We start from the raw sequence: 21,708 nt of genomic DNA on the forward strand, positions 1-21,708 counted from the left end.
ATTTTAATTAAACATTAAAATTTTTAAATTTAAATGTTTAATTTCTTTAAATAAAAGAACTTACTTATTTATTCTGTAATTAAAGAATACATGACAGCCAGGTGCGGTGGCTTATGCCTGTAACCCCAGCACTTTGAGAGGCCAAGGCTGCTGGATCACCTCAGGGCAGGAGTTCAAAACCAGCCTGGCCAACATGGTGAAACCTTGGCTCTACTAAAAATACAAAAATTTGCTGGGTGTGGTGGCATGCACCTGTAATCCAAGATACTCAGGAGGCTGAGGCAGGAGAATAGCTTGAACCCTGGAGGAGGAGTTTGCAGTGAGTAGGGATTGTGAGATCGTGTCACTGCATTCCAGCTTGGGCAACAAGAGCGAAATTCTGTCTCAAAAAAAATAAATTATTATTATTGCAGAATAAATATAATACAGAGTCCAAAAATTTGATAACTCATGGAAATGGTTCAACTTTAGTTGGAATATTTTTATATAGAGCAACTTTAATAATAATTTAGAGTTCAAGTAGGTGGGTGGTTAAGCCCATTATTTCTTATTGTAGGTTTGCTGTGGCTCAAACTTAGTGTTGGTGATACTCTATAATTGTGTTTTTATAGTTTTATAGTTTAGTTTTCTTCCTTAGACACATGATCTTCCTCTTGTCCAGTGGCTTTAGAATCCTTATTTTCGTTTTCTAGGCCAGCAGTAAGGGCTTGAATTTGGATTTCACAACAGTTTTAAGTTAATTGGTGTGCCTTTTTGCTGCCAAGACTGATCCTCCAGAATGGAGAGCAGATGTTATCAATAGTTCTGTCTTGGTTTATTTGGGCTGCTATAACAAATACCATAAACTGGGTGGCTTATGAACAACAGAAGTTTGTTTTTCACAGGTATGGAGGATGGGAACTCCAAGATCAAGGAGTTTCCACATTCAGTTTCTGGTGAAGGGCCATTTCCTGGTTCACAGACCATCTTTCTCACATGGCAGATAGAGCAAGGGAGTTCTCTGAATCCTTTTAATAAGATCACTAATTCTATTCATGAGAATTCCATCCTCATGATCTAAGCATGTCTCAAATATCCCACCTGAAAATGCCATCTTGAGAACTGGATTTCAACATATGAATTGGAATGTAGTTGGTGGTGAAAATATTCATTCTGTAGCAGCTTGTTACTCCAAATTCCCAATTTCCGAATGAGTAATGAAAAAGTTGATGCTATGTTTGGCTTCAAACTACACATCAATACACAAAAGTGGAAGGTCTAGTTGTTATTATCTGTCTACTGTTTCCCATCATGATTCTCTTATTGGTTATGCCTTTGTCCTACTTTTCAATGATTATCTTGTCATTCTTTCCAGCCACATATTCAGGTATTCTACTTAAAGAGCTCTTTGCCACATCATGACAGGTATTTGAGTACTGAGTTTATTCTTTGAAAATACGTGACAAAATTTAGCATCTCCAAAATAGCAGAGGAGATCTTTCCAACATTACTTCTAAGGCCTTAACATCAATGATCTTAGGGGCCAAAAGTAGACACAAAATGTACCCAAATCCAATTGAACATCACTTAAATGTACCTGAAAATTTTGTAGGTGCCAGATAGAAAAATTTGAAAAGGAGTCAGGAGAGAACTAAGCAGTAAATAACAAACTCAATCAAGAAGTAAAACATCATATGGTAGGACTTAAGAATTAAACATTCAACTTAGAGAGAGGTAATGTACTTATAACTTAAATCTAGAGGATTTGTTAAATAAATTTAATTAAATAAAAATAGAATTCATGAGATTTATAAATGCAGTTATATTGTTTGTAATCGTTTCATTGACTGTGTTTGTAAATGAAAAATGTCAAAGTTTTCCTACAGTTCATCCAATGTTACCATGAAAATAAACTTAAAATTTGCCAGATTAATAAAATCTTTAAGCTGGCTTTGTATGTCTTTTCTGCTGCTGGAATAACAACTTACCATAAATTCAGTGGCTTAATAAACACAATTGTATCATCTTACAGTTTTCAAGATCAGAATTCTGAAATGTGTCTTAGAGTCTAAAAACAAGGTATTGGGAGGACTTCATTCTTTTTGGAGGCCATGATGGTTAATTTTGAGTGCCAACCAGATTGGATTGAAGGACTGGATTGAACAATACAAAGTATTGTTCCTGGATTTGCCTGTGAGAGTGCTGCCAAAGAAGGTTAACATTTGAGTGAGTAGACTGGGAGAGGCAGACCCACCCTCAGTCAGCGTGGGCTCCATCTAATCAACTGCCAGTATGGCTAGAATAAAGCAGGCAGAAGAGGGTGGAAGGAGCCGGCTCGCTGAGTCTTCCGGCATTCATCTTTCTCTTGTGCTAGATGCTTCTTGCTCTCTAAAATCGGACTCCAAGTTCTTCAGCTTTTGGACTCTTAGACTTACACCAGTGATTTGCCAGAGTATCTCAGGCCTTTGGCCACAGACTAAAGGCTGTACTTTTGGCTTTTTTACTTTTGATGTTTTGGGACTCCTACTGGCTTCCTTGATCCTCAACTCGCAAGCAACTTATTGTGAGAACTCACCTTGTGATCTGATTCAATACTCCTTAATAAACTCCCCTTTATATATACATCTTTCCTATTAGTTCTGTCCTTCTAGAGAACCGTGACAAATAGAGAGGCCCTAGGGGCTCGCCCATTTCATTGAGCTTTCCAGCTTCTAGAAGTCATTTACACCTTGGCTCATAGCTGCTGTCCATTTGTCCAGCTAACAGTGTAGCATCCTCAAATCTTTCTCTTTGATTGCAAACCCTGCTTCTGTCATCATATCTCCTTTGACTCTTATCCTCTTGCCGCCTTCTTATAAGAACCTCGTGATCACATTGGGCCCACCAAATGATGCAGGATAATTTTTTTTTTTTAAGATTCTTTATTTAATTACACCTGCAAACACCTTCATTTTGGTATGTAATTCTAGAAATATTCACAGGTTCTGGGGATTAGGATATATATATATATATCTTACATATATATCTTATATATATATCTTACATATATATCTTATATATATTATATATATATCTTATATATCTTATATATATCATATATATCTTATATATATCATATATATCTTATATATATCTTATATATAATCTTATATATATATCTTATATATAATCTTATATATATATCTTATATATAATCTTATATATATATCTTATATATATCTTATATATAATCTTATATATATATCTTATATATATCTTATATATAATCTTATATATATATCTTATATATATATCTCATATATATCATATATATATCTTATATGTATATCTTATGTATATATATCTTATATATATCATATATATATCTTATATATCTATCTTATATATCTATCTTATATATATATCTTATATATATCTTATATATATCTTATATATATGATATATATATCTTATATATATATCTTGTATATATATCTTATATATATATATCTTATATATATATCTTGTATATATATCTTATATATATATATATCTTACCAAAGAGACATATGTATATATATATATATATATATATATATATACATATGTCTCTTTGGTAAGAAATTATTCAGGTTATCACAGCCTTAAACAGGTGAGAAGAAAAAGCCTTTTGAATGTAGAATTATAATACATTTCATATTCTTTCTTATAACTCAGTTAACTTCAAATTTTCTTTCTGTGCTCGTAAGGCATTCTCAAGGCCACCAGAAAATATAACTGGGACAGCAGCCCTTAGTTTGCCAGACCGTTTACCTTTCACTTGGGTGACTATCTGTTATTATTTTCTTATGCTGCTGCTATTTGTTTATAGTAAGGTTTAGATCCCTTTTCTTGAGTTCTGTGAAACCTGAAGTACAGGATCATCTTTTCCAGCAGTTCATTGATGAGTGAACCATTACTCTTGATGTTCATGGACCCTGGCAAAATTTGTAACTTATAGTAGAATTCCAAGGCCTTATAAGCACTGAAATTAATTTTATCCATATTTTTATTTTTATTATTTCACCTCAGTTTTTGGTGAATCTCATAGCATTACCTCATTTTTTAAGACAAGTGGGGCATAATAAATAAAAACAGACACATTTTATAAAGAAAAACTTTTAAAACCTTGTAAAAAGACTCAATGTGGTAGTTGTTCTAGAAATAGGGAATTTAAGCCCTTATATATGTTAAAAGTAGAAAAGTATTGGGATGGTTAATTTTATGTGCTGATTTGACTAGACTACAAGATGCCCAGATATCTGATTAAACATTATTTCTTGGTTTGTCTGTGAAACTGTTTCCAGAAGAGATTAGCGTTTGAATTGGTGAATTGAGCCAAGCAGATGTCCCTCCCAAAAGTGGGTGTATATCATCCAGTCTGTTGAGGACTTGAATAAAACCAAAGGCAGATGATATTTGAATTCTCTCTCTGCCTGACTGCTTCAGGTGGAGCTTCAATTTCCTTCTGTCCTAGGCACTCCTAGTTCTCAAGCCTTCAGACTAAAAATGGAATCCACACTACTGGATCTCCAACTCTCACGACTTGGAACTGCTTCACTAGCTTTCTGGTCTCTGGCTTGCAGATAATGGGGATTCAGTCACTGTAATCATGTGAGCCAATACCCTATAACAAATCTCCATAGAAAGAGATTTATTATAAGGTATAGAAAAGTATGTATATATTCCTTATTGGTTCTGTCTCTCTAGAGAATCCCCACTAATGCAAGTATATTATGGCTTACTTCCTTAATTTTATTTGACAAATTCTGATTTTTGTGTCTCCTTGATGTTCCTGGTATTTTCTGGTTTTTACTATTTAGAACTGAATTTGCCAACTGATAGACAAAAGGTAAAACCTATTCCTTTAAAAAATTTACTTATTTATTTCTATGTATTTATTAATTTTGATGAAAACTCTGGTCTATATATTTCTTCTTGAATTTATGTTTCACATAAAAAATTCAACATTCTATCTTCTCTAGATAAACTGTGAGATCTGGAAATACCTTGTGTGAAGCTGAAAGATTACTGCTGCTTTGGAGGGACAGGGGCAGTACAAATGTGACTACAGTAAATTTAGCCTTCATCAGGCACAATACAAAATTTAAAATGCCCTTGTCTCACCTTCCTGCAAGACACTTCATACTTTGCTATTAAGATGAGATCATAGAGACAATTACTGTAATAATTTTCTAATGTCTTTCCAACACCTTACAATCTGTTCCCTATGTAACTCCAAAGGTATCCTTTTCAAAGCTAAGCTAGATAATATTAGTCCTCTGTTTACAATTCTCCATTGGTTTTCCAACTGCCATAGATTAATATCCAAATTCCTGTGTGAGTAAATTGTCCAATATTAAGTGGACCCTGAGTAGTTTGCCACTGACAACATCTTTCACTCTCCCTCTCACTGAGTTTCTGTCACAGTGGCCTCCCATTTCTTCCTGGAACCATGACAAGCTCACTCTCACCTCAGGTACTTGACACTTTCCAAAATCTCTTCTGTAAGACTTTTAAAAGCCTCATTCCCTCATTTCAGTCAGTTTCCTGCTCCTTAAAAAGGCCTTCTGGAAGCCCCCTATCTAAAATTGCAGCCATGTTTTATTTCATGACCCTCTTCTATGTTTTTCATAGTACTGATCACTATGTGACATTCTCTGGTGTTTAACGCCTCTCTCATCTGACATAATGCATCTCCAGCAAAGGGGGACACAGTGTGCTTTGTTTTCTCTTATTTCCTCTATATTTACAAGAGTAGATGCTCAGCAACTTTGCTGAAGGCTGTTTGGATTCGTATTAAATTGTGTTAATTTAATATCTTTGAGTAGTGTTAGTGCTCATCACCAGTACTTTTATTTTGATTTATATTTTTATCATTTGAATTGTATCAGTGATTCTTTTTTTTTTCCAGAAGAATATTTGGCTGCAATATTTTCCAAGTCCTTACAACCTAGGAATGCCTTCTGTTGCTTTAATATTAGAACAATAAATTGGTTGATGTGGAATTTTCAGGTCACACACTTTTTCCATTAAAATTCTGTAGACATTCTGTGTTGTCCTCTGGCATTCAGTTATGTAGAAGAGAAATTTGAGGACAGCCCAACTTCTGTTCTTTTATAGGTAGCTTTTCTTCCTTCTCTCTCTTTGTGTCTAGGTGCTAACACTTCATATTAAGTCCTTTTTCTTTCATTATGTTTTCTGGGTTCATTAAGCTAGTTCTTTTGATTCATAGGCTTGAATAATATTTCTACTCAAGTATTATTTTTCTGTTTAAAGTTTGGTTATTGCCTGATCTCAGTTATTTAGATTTCTTGCCTGAGTGAAATATGTTCATATTTCTCAGGCCTATTAACTGTAATCTACCCTGTATAGCACCTTTTCTTTTATAGCCCCCCCACCACCACCCCATAGGGAGAAAACCACTGATTTAGGTTTCTGCAGTATCAATTCTGCTTTTTTAGGTCTTCATATGAATATTGATTTACCTATTAATTTTTAAATTCCCTTTCATCTTTCATTATTTTGGCCAATTCCACTTTAACTTTTTGTCTATTTTTTCTTTATTAAACTCAGTATGTCTTTCATAGAGGCATATCTTTTGCATATTTTTCAGTGGTCTGAGTAGATATTTTCTATCACATTCATTTTCTATAGGTTACTATAATTTTAAGAAATATATATTTATTTGGAATGTTTAGAATAAGGTTCCTTTTCCATTATGCTACAACTTTTACAAATCTTCACATTTTTAAAAAAATTTAGACTTAAATAGAGAAAGATATATCCTGAGAAATAGATTCTAGTATCTGCACAATGTAAGAATGACTTAGATCCTCTTACCGTGTCCTTGTTCTAGAAGCTGTTACATGGTTTTCTCTTAGAACCCCAGGTGGACAGCAAGTTGACATCATACATCCCACCTCAATTATGAGTTCATATCATGGATTTTTCTAGCTGGTTCTTCTAAACTGAAAGTTTCTTCTACACTGAAAGTTTCTTCTTTCCTTTGCTTAATGTTGAATTCCTTACCTACATTATAACTTAAGATGGAAGAACAGTTATTTACATGTGTAGTATTTAAAGGTCACAACAAATATTGATTTGTCCTGACACAAATACATTCCTTCCTAACTCTTCTCATTTAAGTAAATAACAATTGCTTAAGCCAAAACCCAGGAGATGTCACTGACTCTACCTCACATTCAATCTATTTCCCTTTTGTTCATTCTACCAAAGCTACTTTTGCTCCCTTTCTATTTCTTGAGTTTAGAGCCTCAGAGGTGAAATGCTTTCCCCCTTGATCTTCACAGATCTATCTCCTTGTCATTCTGAACTCAGTTTTGTTTTGTAGTTTTTGTCACCTCCAAGCAACTTCCCCTGATCACTCCAGCTAAAGCAATGTTTCCTCCTCAGTCATTCCCTACCTTATTATCTTGATTTCATTGTCTTCATTAGAATTATTTAAAAATATTTATTTGTATATTTATTGTCTGTCTTCTCCCAAAAGAAAGTAGGCAAAATCTTATCCAGTATTATCACCCCAAGTGTCAAGAACTGTGCCTAAAATTTAGTAAACACTCTATATTTGTTGAATGTCTATACATTTTTCTCCTTTTGTGTGAAGGTCCCTCCCCTGCCCCAAGGAGGATAAAATGAAAATACAGTTGATGAGACTTCATGCCACTGATTAGATTACATTTATTAGAGTTCAAGGTTATTTGTGAGTCAAAACATAGACAATCACATGAGAATAGCATTGTCTTCCATATTTTCCCTCTCTGCAGATAGATTAGAAATTGACTCATCCCTGCTGCTCAGGCAAGCTAGCCAACTTGGTCTCTTCCCTCTTTTTTATTTCCCAAATGAAGGTCACTCCAAGGTTTAGCAATTGGTGCTCAATTTTCTTTTTCTCTCTTTTTATGCTTTTACATGCTATAGTACGCCCATTCTTCCTGGCTTGGTGGCTGACAGGTGGCAAGCGTGGGAATTACGTGAAGAATTTCTTTGCCTGAGCTTTGAATCCGTGGCACACTCCAACCCAGTTACTTACCTGTACCTCCTACATAATTCGCTATTATTATTTGTGGATATATTGCTGAGAAAATCTTTGGATTAACCATGATTGCAAAGAGGATGTGTACATTGCTAGGTCTCCGGTCATTATCTTAGCTAAAACCCTTTACATCCTCAGATTTTCTCTCATGCTTTTGTCTCCCTGCTTAAAGCATTTTTTTCTGTGGTTTCTGTGCACCTCAAGATATAAATAATCTAAACTTTTTACTGACTTTGTACACCTGGAGCACGTGTACAAAAAGGGAAATAGATTCTGATTTGTTCAGAGAAAGCATGGTAACAGTCTCTGATGTCCAGATTCAGGCACATTCTGAGTATGAAGCAAAATCTTTACTTTTTGATAATTGTCTTTCGTCCAAGTTTAGAGGATGTAGTATAGATCTAGACAACATTCCTCAGCCCATCTTTTTTGGTTGATGAACTTGTCCCTGGACTTTGGTATATGGCTTATTCCCTTCAGTCTTTTGAACTTGTGAAATATTAAGATATATATATATATATATATATATATACATACATACATATATATATATATATATATATACACACACACACATATATATAGGTTTCTGCCCTAAGTCTCTGGTACAGTGCTCTGAAAGCCCTTATAATTTCCTGAGTGATGGGGTAATAGGAGAATCTTTTCTTCCAGTATTTGGTCTATTCCCCAGTTTCCAAGACAGAGCTTTTAATGATGCCCTTGTAAGGTACTAAGAGAATCCTTCATTCTAATATTTGGTCTTGGACCTCAGTTCTTGACACAGAGGTCCTAAGTTCCTTGGAATTTCCTGGGTTATAGGAGTGTCTTTTGTTCTAATGAGGTGACTCTTGGCGGAGTGCTGAATGGTGCTGGTTACCAGATCGACCAAGCCATGATTATGAGCTTGGGTGTTTCAGCCACACCTCCCATTCTTTGGAGAGAAAGAGGGGTTGGAAATGGAACTGATCATTAATCATGCCTATGTGATGAAGCCTCCATAAAAATCCCTGAACTATGGAGTTTAGAGAGTTTCTGAGTTGGCGAACACATCGATATGCTGGATGAATGGCCTGCCACACCTTTACAAGATCCTTCCAGATCTTTCCCTATGTATCCCTTTATCTTGTTGTTTATCTATATCCTTTATTAATAAACCAGTAAATGTAAATTGTATTCCCCTAAGTTCTCTGAGCCTCTCCAGAAAGTTAATTGAACCCAAGGAGGGGTATTGGGAAACCTGATTTATAGCTGGTTGGTCAGAAGTATAGGTGAAAACCTATTACTTGCTATTACATCTGAAGTTGGGGGCGGTCTTATGGGACTGATCCCTTAATATGTAGAATCCAGTCCTATCTCCAGGCAGTGTTGGAGTTGAGTTGAATTACAGGACGTCCAGCTGGTGTTGACAGAATAATTACTTGGTGGAAATACCCCTATACAACTAGTGTCAGAAGTGTTATGTTTGCTAGGCACAGTGGCACATGCCAGTAATGCCAGCACTTTGGGAGGCTAAGGCAGGAGGAATGCTTAAGTCCAGCAGTTTGAGACCAACCTAGACAACATAGCATAACATTTTTTAAATTTTCCTTACAAAAAATAAAAAAAAAGTTGGCTGGGTGTGGTGGTACAAACTTGTTGTCGCAGCTACTAAGGAGGCTGAGGTGGGAGGAATGCTTGAAACTCTGAAGTCGAGGATGCAGTGGACTGTGATTTCCATCACTGCACTTAGGCCTGGGTGACAGAGCAAGACCCTGTCTCAAAAAAAAAAAAAATAGTGTTTTGTTGAGTGACTGTATAAGAGAGTAGAGTAGGAGGAACATTTTTTTCTCTCTCTCTCTCATAGGACTTTTGTAAATTGTTTTTGTTCTCTTCATGTATTTTAATGTTAATGTTTAGGATTCAGTTCAAAGACTACATATCAGTACCCATTTATATTGTCTTGATCTTGCTTTTTTCAAGGCATTGTAATTGTATCATTAAAAACAATAATTAACTTAAAATATGATACTCAATTTTGCATTCTGGGGTGTACAATTTTTATCATGATCTCCCTAAAATTTGCTAGCATAGTAAATACAGTGTGCTATTATAGAAGAACTCAATCTAGCAAAAATCAATTCTGCTTGATTGCCTTTACACATATGCTTAATAATCTTGCAATTATAAAACTTCACTCTCGTAGTCTCATATTTTTTGATATAATAATTTCACTTAAAAATAATAAATAAATCCACTAGCTATAAAATGGCTTCTGTGCTGTGAATTCTATTTTCAAATTTATGAGAGAATTTTATTTTACACTCAAGTCTGCTATTGACTGTGTTAATGAGTATTAACTTGATAAATGCTATGTCTAATATAATTTCAGAAAAAGCTAAGCTTTCATGCTGGATTGTAGTTTCAATACCAAATTGACCAGGCAATTTGCTGCCCACATTATTGTGTTCAAATTACTCATCCAACTTTTCCATATCTGCTAAAGCTTTGTAGACGACAGGAAGTGTGGTTAAAAATAAAAGGTGCTGTTTTTCCAGCAAATATAGATATGCCAATAAAATTAAAACTCCTGTCTTGCCTCAGCATGTAGATTTTAAGGAATGTTTGTAGCTAACATATCAAAAACAAAGAAGATTATGAAACATAAGGTTTTATTATTTAATATCTATTAACTTAGCCATATGCAAGGAATAGTAATTAGCAGGCTAATACAGTATCACATACAGTAATTTCCAAGTTAATGAAGGGATAAGACTATGAAACCATATGGTATATATATTATAAGCTACTCTGCTCTATTCTTTTAAGTTGCTATTACTGCTTTTGACACAGCTACAGGAAATAAAAAGGCTACTGGAATGCAGACCAGGGAAATGTATTCTCACAAGGCTTTGCAAAATGCAAGTTAGAATCCCTGAGTGGAAACAGATTTCTAAACCATGCTTTCTTTAAGTTGAATTCTGAGGATCCATAAAGGAAAAAAATAAAATAATAAAATTAAAAATTAGCTTTCAGTTCTCTATAGCAAAGATGATTTTGTTAAAAAATGAAATACATTTTATGCATTTTATCACATTATTGTAGTTTTTAAAATATGATGGAGAAAAATTATTGCCACAGAAGTCGGGATGCAGTACCTGGAACTCAATGTGAAAAACAATAGCGACATGACACTATGACGTAGTAGTGGCAGTTGACGTTGAACTGCTTTATTATATTGTACATAACGTTCACCATGCTCACTTCTTTCTTGTCATTTTTAAGAAAAAGAAAATTCCTAGTTCTTCTGGATATCTATAGCTGTGTAACAAATCACCCCAACATGTAATGGCTTAAAACAATAGTCATTTTATTTACGCATGGTTTTGTGGGTCAGGAATTCAGACATGGCACAGCAGGAAGAGTTTGTCTCTGCCCTGTGTGATATCTGCTAGGGTTAGAAGGTCCAAAGTGCGTCTCATGACATATCTTACATATCTTAGCCTCAGCCTGGAGGGCTTAAAAAGCTGGAGCTCTCTGGAACTGTGCATCCAGGGTCATATGTTTAGGCTGTCTGCGCTGTCAGCTGAGTTTCTTGGTTCACCTTCATGTAATTTCTTTCTTTGTTTGTTTGTATGTTTGTTGGTTTGTTTGTTTGTTTTGTGATGGAGTCTCACTCTGTCGCCCAGGCTGGAGTGCAGTGGTGTGATCTTGGTTCACTGCAAACTCCACTTCCTGGGTTCAAGCGATTCTCCTGCCTCAGCCTCCCGAGCAGCTGGAATTACAGTCACCTGCCACCACGCCTGGCTAATTTTTTTTTTCTATTTTTAGTAGAGATGGGGTTTCACCATGCTGGCCAGGCTGGTCTCAAACTCCTGACCTCAAGTAATCCACCTGCCTCTGCCTCCCAAAGTGTTGGGATTACAGGCGTGAGCCACTACATCTGGCCACTTCATGTAATTTCAAGGCCATGCTCTTTCCACCTGCCTTCTTCAAGATCCACATTGTCTCTTCAGCTGGATGGCTGAACTTACATCACAGCTCAGGGTGAGTTCAAAAGCAGAAGCTATAATGTCTAAAGCTTAGGCATGAAACTGGCAAAGTGTTACTTTTACTACATTCTATTGGTGGGAGCAATAGAAAATCATGGAGTCCAGATTCAGGGGGAAGGGACTAAACAAGGAATACCATGAAGTGTGGGTTTTTTTTTTTTTTTTTTTTTGAGAGACCATCACAGGATTAGTCTTCCACAATTCACTTTTTTTTTAATGTTAAAATTTCATTTACAAAGCTTTTTTGTTGTACAGAAAATAAAAATACTGTTACATTCTCTGTGTAACTGGTAGCCACAGACGGTTGACTCATCAATCACACTACCCATGCTACAGCAAGAGTCTTACATAAAAACCTAACAATACTTACAATTTTGTTGGGGTGAAGTCCCAAGCTTGGTGAGAAATTACCAGAGGGACTAAATGAAGAAGATTAAGATGAGTATGTGGATGAAGAGAAGGAAGAAAGCAGGAAAGGTGAAAAGAGGAAGAGAGAAACAGATGATGAAGGAGAAAATAAATAAGACTGCAGATGACCTGAAGAAACAGAACTATTCAGTATTAATTGGACTGCTCATGGATTTGATAGTTGTTGAAAAATTAAAAAAAAGGTAGCTGTGATACAAACCCCAGGACACCCATGCATCCAAATAACCAAAGAATAGTTCCTGTGATATTCTGCCTTCCTCTGCAATTCACTTTTTTGCCCCTAAGAGTTCACAATCCAAGCACAACCAAAATGTCCTCTCCCAAGATACCCAAAAACTCTTCCAATTTTGGTATCAGACTCAGTCTAGTAGTCCAGGATTTCATCATCATAACAGGAACAGGTATAGATAAAAAGTCTTTGGCATATCTTCTCTCATTCTGAAGACCTGTGAATTAAAGAGACAATTTATCTGTCCACTATACCCTCAATACACAATGAGAAGTTTGGGGCAGGAAAATTGCAATATTCATTTCCACTATAAAAGGGGGTAAAATGGGGCTAGAATTATAATAGAACTAAGACTGTAGTAGATGATATTGATGCCCCTTTGAAATCCCTTTTACTGATCCAGTGTTTTCGTCTTCAAATTACTGTGACTATTGACACAGGTATCAAACACTATTGGACTGGTACCTCTAGAAAGTACAATACATATCAGAACCAGTGGACCTCATGGTCATGTGTTCTGGGGAAATTGTGCTTCCTGTCCCTGCAACTATAAGCTTTGTGGTTTTAAATTTGGTTACTGGAAGGGGGACACTTCTTTTTACCAAGGTACAGAGCAGGAGTGTCACGACACTTAAAACTATAGCTTCTACCTGTTGACTTTGGGCTCCTGGCACAGATAGAATAGAAGAGACAGAAAAGGAATTATTACTGGCAGGAGTAATCATACTTGATTATCATGAGAAGGTAAGATTCCTGCAACATAATGGGTGCAGGGAGAAATACATGTGATACTCAGATGATCCACCCAGCATCTCTTTCTAGTTTTCACTGTAAATAAATGAATACAGCAAGCAAGCTCTGGTAAGGGTACCTGGGGCCTAAGATCCCTCAGAAAGAAGGGAGGGTCTGTGCCACTGAAGTTGATATTATTGTCTCTCCCACATCCTGCCTCTCTCATTTCCTCTTCTCCTGTGTGTGCCCTAAATAAAGCACTTCTGTAAGAGTCCTGTTCTCAGGCTTTCAGTGTTATTAGTTATTAGTTAGATAATCTTGTATAATTCACTGGATATCCTTAAGCCTGTATTATCTTCCTCAATTTACGAGAGTAATTTTGTAATAAAGTTTTTGTGAAGAGTAAATACATTCATTCAAATAATTTTGCTGGGCAATGGTACAATTGGAACAATGGCATGCAGATTAAGTATTCACATATTTTACTTAATTTTACTCTTATTCCCTTTTCTTCTCCCTTGACATGCCTTGGGCCATGCTTCTTTTAGGGATTACACATCAGACGTTAATTTCACATAGAACTGTTTCTTCAAGGAAAAGTGCTAAAGCTGATTCTCTTTCACCACCCAACCAAAACACTAATCAACAAATAGAAATTAGATAAGTGTATTCTAAAGAAATACAATTATATTCTTGTTATTGGTATATATATCTATCTCTTTCGTCAGGCTGTGTTGAGGAAAGAACCATGTTTTTTTTTTTATCATTTTAGCTCTAACGTATTTGTTGAAATAAAATGCTTCACATCTGTCATATTTAGCCTTTTGATTTTGATTTTCATGCATGTCTCTCCAGACATATATTTTTATATGGTTGATGATTTTATAGTTTAGTTTGCTTATTGAATCGTATAATTATCTTTTCTATTATTTTATCATAATTTTAGCTGTCTCAGCTTGACTTAATCTAATATATCTATCAAAGAAGGCTCATACGTTTAAATCTCAACTGACTTATTATTATTGAAATACTTGACAGTAATGATTTGACATGTGTCCCATATGAGGCATTACAACTTGGTAGGTAACTTTTGGCAATAAATAGTTTTACAGCTTACTGTGAAATCAGACAAATAATAATAAAAACAGAAATTTTAGCTAAATAATGGAAACATGACATACTATTCAGTTCATACCTACCACAAGGCAGAATCTGGACAGATTTTTATGTTAATTAATTTAGGCTCTACTCCTCCATTCCAGTTTAAACAAAATATTTTTAAAAGAAATAGGTAACTCTTGTATACTATGGTAAGCTGAGTGAATCACAGGCCATTAAAACTACCTACTTCAAATACACTAGTTTATATAGAATGGTCAGTTTTTCCAAGTGTCTCAGCCAATTTTTGGGAGTGTCACTGGGTTCTTTTGGAAGCTATAGTAGACTTAATATTAAATCATCACTTCACTGTGGCAAATGGTATTACTGTGGAAAAGTTATTTTAAAATTATTATTAATTACCTCAAAATGGTCTCTAACAAACCAGAAGAAATTGCTTAACAGTTTATTGATTAAATATAACGTACAGTGTTAGATGCAGTATATGGTCTTTGATTATAATTAATTTGTGAATAAATACACATGAATACAATTAAGCAAAATTTTATGTATTGTAAACTAAAGATATATTTTGACAATTTGAAGATAATGGAATATTCAAACTAAGATTGAAGGAATTGTTATAGTGCAATGAGGATCCTACAAATCCATCAAAAAATAGAAAATGAGCAAAGTACATATATGAACATGTAATACAGAGTAAAGTAAATGTGTAGTCAACAGAAAGATGTTTGAGTTTTTAGGGAAATGCAAATTTGAATAAAGTGACACCACAAAACATAAAATTAAAAGGACAAATGATCTATGGCTAGATAATTTTCAGAAAAATGGGTACTCTTATACATTACTCATAGGGTTATGAATTGCTTTATTCTTCAGGAAAGTAAACTGGCAGTATCTATTAAAATTAAAATTTCTGGGCTTCCACTCCAAGCTGACATGATAATTGTTACATCATTAGATTCCCACCATAAACTATAAACTGAATAATCTATGTTAAGCAACTATTTATAGACATTGGAAAACAGGCAACCTAGTATTTTGATCTTTTAGAGAAGAAAAAGACACAGGCCATGCATATATGGTTTTTGTCCGGAAACAATTTTTCAAACCATGATACATGGAGGTGGAGCCCAAGTAAAGGACAGAGGTCTCACTGAGGCAGAGATTGCATTTCAGAGCTGCTGAGCAGCTGGAATCTGTGAGGTAAGAGAGGAGAGATCTCCAAAGACAACACCCTACAATGCCTCCTTGAGTGGCTGAATACTGAAAGTCACAATTTCAGAGATGTTGGAATTAACAGACAAGGACTTGAAAACAGTTATACAACATTTCTTAAGGATTTAAGGGAAAGGTGGAAATATGAGCGAAAAAGATGAGGAATATCAGTAAATAAATGGAATCTACAAAAGAATCAAAAGGAAATTTTGGAACTGAAAGAAAAACAATACCTAAAATGAAACAAAACTAAACTAAACTAAAAAACAGCAAGAAAAAACAATGAGTGAGCTAAAAACATACTGGACAGTACAAAAACGAAAACAAAAACTAAAACAAAAAGCATAAACAAAATTCAGTAGAGACTGTCCAAGGTGAAGAGAAAAATAGACTTTAAAATAAGTAAAGCCACGATGGCCTGGGACAAATATTAGGCGGCCTAAGTTACGTGTACTTGGAGTCCCAGAGGAAGAGGTGGAAATAACCTAGAACAGGCCATTTGTCATTACTTTAGAAACCTAACATGAAAATTGATTGTAATGTTTTTGTGTTCTAGAAGAAAAAAGGAATAAATCTTCTCTTGGCTATGTGAAAAATTAAATAGTTTATGAAACTGTACCAAGGCCTCTAATCATACAAAATGCTTGTGGTTTCAAAACAACCCAACCATTTTTATTTCCTTGTACTGTTGAATATTATCCTCTCAGAGAAATTTACTTGTATTTCAAGACAGTTGTAAATACTGAAAAAATCAATGGTTGAAAATTCAGCATGTTTTACTAATTATATTATTGAGATAAAATTTGCTAAAAAAAAAAAACTGTCCAAAACGAACAGTAATTGGCATTTATGTAAGTGAAACTATTGCAAATGGCCATGAACACTGGATCTTTGGAAAGGTACAAAAAGTGTCTGTAGGGGAAGCCATGAGTCCCTTGGAGGTATTTAGCTCTAAATTTTAAAATTCAGCGTACCTGAATTATTTACTTGTTTTACTAAGGGTTAAATAATCACTTGGTTGGAATGAAGAAAGAAAAACAGAGAATGATAAACAAAATAAAGTTAAATTTAGGGAAAAGACCCCAGACTAATATTTCCATTTCCTTTTTTTAAATAACAAATAATTATAAACCAATTCAAGTGTCACACATGTATATTTATATAAGGAACCCCTTTTAAAATGTTACTTCAGGTTTTAAAGTAATTTGATAACACACATCTGAATTTGTCCATCCTTTTAGGAAAAAAAGTTGTTCAGAATTTTGTAGAATTGTTATACCATAGCATATGACAGACCTCTCTATTCTACAAAAATTCCAAAATATTGTCAACAAATGAATTTTTGCAAGAAAGAAATACCTGGCCCAGTTTAAAGTCTCAAAACCATATATTTAAATGAATGAATTATGAATTCAACTGTCAGTTTTAACTCTCTCAATTGCTGCTTTTAGCCTTGTCTGGGAGTGTGCTAACCATGATGTTTATTTTCATATGGAGGGCAAGCTAAATATTCAAACTACTATCATTTCCCAGAAAAAAAAATGAATATGAAATTGTGAATAATGAATAAGAGTCTAAATGCAGTAAATCTTTGGACAGAAAGATTTGCACTCCACAAATAAAGACTGTAAATGTGGTAGAATATGTATACATGGTACAACAGTTCTTTCAAAGTTTGCATAGCTCCTTCTCTACTTCCATGAATAGCTCCATTCATTTCGGTTTGACCTGTTTGTATGTGTGCATGTGTGTGTGGGTTCTTAAAAGCTAGTCTGGGCTACACGAGTCCAGCTGCATGTAGCAAATGTTTGGAGATGGCTAAATTTGTATGATTCCATTTAGGACTTGTAATGAAATAATTTAGCCCAATTTGTGAAAACAGGAGTAAAGGTTGAAAAAAAGAGAAAAATAAACTGTGATAGGAATCATATTCAAAGTAAAATATAAAATAATATAAAATAGCAAGTGAGAGAAACATTAAGCTTAATGCTTTATTTTCATTTTAATAAAATAAATAAAGTATCACACCCATTTCAACACTTCAGACCAGAAAGACCTGTGGGGAAGTGAGCAGAGAAACCATGTATTTTTCAGGTCAGATATTTTATCATGAGACTTAAAGCTCATGTTTAAGCAACCTGATTTGTTTCTTTTTACAATGTGATACATTAGCCATCATTATTAAGCTTTGAAATTCCATTTTAATTTTATAATTATATTTGAAAAGAGTAAACGGTATGAAGAGTAATATAAATACAATAGATTAGACAAATTATGAATAATATTTCAGTTATTTAGATTTTTGGAATTTTTGTTAAATTTATATGATAATAATCTTCAAAATTACAATATATTAGTAAAAAAGAATTTTAAATTAAGTATCAGAATTTTTGAAGCTTAATGGATAGAAGTAAAGGTCAGGTCATCAATGTTCTAGTTATGACAGCTACATATTAATTTTGGTTTTTTGGTGAGGCACTTCTTATCATTGGAACTCAGGTTTTCATTTGTAAATTGAAGCTACTGAACTATATTACTTCAGTATTCTTTCTTGGTTGCTATTTTGTATACTAGGATTTATTTCTAATTATTTTAAATGAAATATACAAGAATTTTATTGGAAAATAGATTTTCAAAGAAATAGTCAAAGTTTCGTATATTTGGTTTATTTAAATTTTTATGTGCACAGTATTTTAATCATTTTTTTTGTTTTTGTTTTTACCAAGATCTGAAAGATAATTCTATTCTGCCTGGTGTTCCAAATTATTTAATAGAGATATCTATGTTTAATTTGGAAGCTAATTTAAGAAAGCAGAAACACAAAACAGAATGGATGAGGCAAATTAGAAAATATATATAGCATTAGATTGAAGTTTGATGCCTTAACAGATATTCTCATTAAAATGTATACACTCATGGTTGTGTAAGTGTAGTTAGATATGTAGGTCCCAAATTTTTGAAGAATAGCTAGCATAAAATGATGTTTGAGTTTATTCTTAGGGAAGAGAAACTAGGGTCAGAAAGGACTTTCACTTTAACTTGAATCCACAGTAAGAAATATGTTTTATACTATGATATAGAATACACATGTTATACATGTGTTTATGTGTGTATATATGTTTATCTCTTTATATGGCTATATATAAAATACCATATTTTGCTGATTATACTATGTACTTAAAAAAACATTTAACAGTTTTGAAATCAGGATATTCTTTACAGAATAGATCACAGAGCGATTGTGAAATTGTTGTGATTGCCAAGGAATGAATATCAAAGCTTGCAGAATGTATGTCAGTTGCTTGGAGGAGCATCCTAGGGACAATAGTGGAGGGTTCATTATGTAATGTTGCATGAACAGTGGTCCTGAAGATACAGAGAATGATGTTCTTATGGGAAAATTGAGACACCCATGCCTCAGTTGAAAACTAATTGAAAAGATGAGGACTACGCGATGGAATATTATTCAGCCATAAAAAGAAATGAAGCATTAATACACGCAACAATGTGAACGACCCTCAAAAACATTTTGCCAAGTAAAGAAGCCAGTCTCAAAGCCAGTCGCCAAAGGTCACATATTGTAGATAAATCCATAGAGGTGGGAAGCAGGAACATGAGGTGGTCGGAATGGATAGTGACTGTTTAATGGGTCTGGGTGCTATCTTAGGGATGAAGACAGCATTTTGGGACTTCACAGAGGTGAGGATTGTATAACATGGTTAAAATGCAAAATGTAAATTTTAAATTGTCAATTTTATGTTATGTGAATTTCACCTTAACTTAAAAACAAAACAGAAAGAGTGGAACTTCAAATGTGAAAAAGTCTTAAAAATACCTTAACCCATCGATTTTGCTTTTCACATTTATTTTATGTGGGCACAAGTAAAATACATGATAAAAATCTACATCTAAAGTTCAAAAGCCTCTATGAATAATTATTTAAAATATTTTATGTAATAAAAAATTATTGTGTCATTGTTAAGTTGGCAGTGTGTCTTAGAATGAAAGACATCTTAGATTGACTCAGTAAGGTAATAATTGCTGGCTGTTTTGGTGAAGAAAGATTGGGCAGGCAACAGGGAATAATGATTTTGGAGCTTCGCAGAGGGATCTCCATTCCTTCAGATCTATACCACAATATTGGCATTAACATCTTTGATGAGCAGGACTAATAAGACTAGCTATAATTTATTAAGCACATATTAATTGTCAATCACTGTTGTAAGCAATTTCAAATTCATCATCTCACTTAATCTTTACCACAACTTGTTTATGGAGAACTCTTTTTAACTGACCATTGCAGATGAGAAAACTGAAAACTTAGGTTAAACACTTGATCTGAAAGGCCATACACTTTCAAAGCAGTAAAGGTGTGTGTTGTACTAGTGCAATTTGACTCCAGAGCCTATGCTTGCTATCATGTTATACTGCCAACCAGATGCATGCAGAAACGTTTTTTTTAAAGAAAAATAGAGGAGGATAGAAGAAATGAGAAAGAAAAATGTGGTAGTTGATAATATTAATGAGTTATCCCCAGGAGCTTCCAGAAATAGCCTGAGGAAAAATTTTCCAAATTTCAGGTTGAGATAAAGTGACAAAAAATATAAATTTATATTGTGTAACATTCCCAGGAATTTTAACCATTCCATAACTTTCAGTGTTATTTGACGTGCTAAATAAACAAGTAATTCACATATATAATAAATATTAATAGAAGACTATAAAAATACTTTATAAGTTATGCATTTCAATGTAATTTCTAATCAAGGCTCATTCTGCTGGAATATTGGAAAAATAAATTCAGTCGTTATAAGTGTTAGCCATATCAATCTTGCCATCGCCCCAATTACAAAACTTGTGCTAAGGTTCAGGAAAAGAAGATATGCCCTATAATTTGGTGTTGTGAGGATAGTGCATGTAGCTCGTCTTTGATTGACATAGAGAAGCTGAGAGATTTTCCTGTTCCTTGCCTAAAAGGCCCTTTCAGTTTCAGAAGTTCTGTTGGCTTCTCCTGGGCTATGAACAGAGAACACAGGGCTCTTTTTTCAATTTCTACATTCTTTCATACAAATCTATTTATAATCCCATCTACAATGATTCCTTCTCTAGGGCTGTGCTGCATCCTCGGTAACTCTGCTTGGGAAGGTCTTTTATTCTTGGAGGAAATTCAGCTCTCTTATCCTCCTTCTCCCAAACTTATAACAAGTAAATCTAAAGGTTTAGGCCTAAACTGTTTGACTGGGTAGTCACTAGCTCATGTCTTTCAAATGTGGCTGATATGAATTAAGATGTTCTGTAGGGGTAAAGTATACCCCAGATCTCAAAGACTTAGTAAAAAAAGAATGCAAAATATCTCATTGTTTTTTAAAATATGAATTTATGTTGAAATGCTAATGATAATATTGTATATATTTGAATTACATAAATGTATTATTAAAAATAATTTCACTTGCTTTTACTTGTTTAGATGTGACTGTGATAGATTTATTTAATTGATAAATTATAATTGTATATTTATGGGATACAATGTGATGTTTCGATCTATATATACATTGTAGAAAGATTCAACAAAGCTAATTAACATATCCATCACCACAACAACTTATTTTTAGTGGTGAGAACATTTAAATTACATATATGGCTAGCACTGCATTATTTTTGCATGGTGTTTGCTCATAGGCTTTGATCACAACAGTCAGGGGGATTATGGGCTATTTGTACTTTTCAATATGTCTGGTCTTTCCCAGAGTTGACAACTATAGGTGAGAATCTGTTGGGGGGAAAAGAACAGAAAAAAATAGTTTAATTATCTCAAAGTCATTATTCACCTCTACTGTTCACACATTGATAGGTATCCAATGTTAACATGACACTTGCTACTCAAAAACTAGGTCTATGTA

This window comes from Gorilla gorilla, chromosome 1 (assembly GCF_029281585.2).
Source record: "Gorilla gorilla gorilla isolate KB3781 chromosome 1, NHGRI_mGorGor1-v2.1_pri, whole genome shotgun sequence".
NCBI lineage: Eukaryota > Metazoa > Chordata > Mammalia > Primates > Hominidae > Gorilla > Gorilla gorilla.